At 44.6% G+C, this 1,196-nt stretch overlaps 1 protein-coding gene across 1 annotated transcript in view; it reads right to left on the bottom strand.

Moving 5' to 3' along the window:
- LOC111972939 (semaphorin-5B-like) overlaps positions 1 to 1,196 on the bottom strand; it is a 207,170-nt gene that overhangs the window by 172,968 nt on the left and 33,006 nt on the right. The window contains 1 exon segment of the mRNA XM_070447995.1: positions 1,094 to 1,167. The gene's annotated coding sequence lies outside the window, so the exon portion shown is untranslated.

Below are 1,196 nucleotides of genomic sequence, written 5' to 3'. Positions count from 1 at the left end.
GGGGTGATCCCGGACCCGGGGTAGAGGCTCGTTAGAGGTTAAAATCTTTACTGGCCGGGAGGGCATTCTTTCTCCACTCAAAGGAAGCACACCCTCTGGTACTGGAAAACCCTCCATTCCTCAATCCTCACCTTACAGAGACAACTATCTCAATAAAACGCTTTTAGAAGATAAATAACTGATAGCTGCATACAGTACACTTAGCTATTACATAAATCAATTACATAAACTTCTGCATTCTTGGAGAGGAGCAGAGAAGAGAGGAGATATCAAAGGCAGTTTCTTTTAAACGCATCACCTCTGAGCTTTGATTCTTTGATTGGCCCACATAGAACCAATTAGACGAAGCCGAGTTCCTGGTGGACTCCCGCCTGCCGCCAAACACTCATTGTGGGGGGCGGAGGAGAGAAGAGAGAGGAAAGAGAGAGAGAGAGGAGAGAGGAGCTGTGGGCGAGAGAACTTCACCATTAACAGGCTGGATTTAATAACAGGTTTCACCCTTCCTCTCTCCATCTCTCCATCACCACCACGCTCCTCTTTTCAAAACGGTCCTTTCTGAGTTAGAATAAAGGGATTTTACATAAAAGGCTCCCTGCCTCAGGCACTTTACTACAGGGGCTGTAGAGAAGAAGGGGAGGGTAAAGAGAGAGAGAGAGAAGGAATGATAGATGGCTTTGAGCTTCCTATGTTTGGTCTCCACTGGGTCCAACGATCTCAGAGGTATGGGACAAGGGGACGTGTGGGACACAGTCGGAAGCGAAACACTGTCCAACCTAATATCTAATATACACACGTACCAAACAAAACCAATATCAATCCCAACCCGAAAACTTCTACAAAAGTGTCACCAAAAGTAATGTGTAGGCTAGAGTTTGAAAGGACTTTGTCTAATGAACCCTATACTATAGAAAATACATGATCAGTTTGACGAGGGCAGAAAACAGACATAAAGGACATTCACTGCTTCCTATCAGAATAATAAAGTAGGAAGATATGCCTTTAAGCCAAAGATACATTTCCATTTTAACCCCAAAATGGACTATCAAGTTTTGAACTAGATTCAATTGTAGCAGAAGCGAAGCATAGTACTCACCAGCTAGTCATCACTGGCACATGGTCCTGTGGCTACAGGGATGGGCTGAGATGGCTGTTCTATCCTTTAGAAACCTATTTCAGGGACAGAGAGAGAGAGAGAG

This window comes from Salvelinus sp. IW2-2015, linkage group LG2 (assembly GCF_002910315.2).
Source record: "Salvelinus sp. IW2-2015 linkage group LG2, ASM291031v2, whole genome shotgun sequence".
Classification (NCBI taxonomy): Eukaryota; Metazoa; Chordata; class Actinopteri; order Salmoniformes; family Salmonidae; genus Salvelinus; species Salvelinus sp. IW2-2015.
This window is presented reverse-complemented; position numbering and strand designations above follow the sequence as displayed.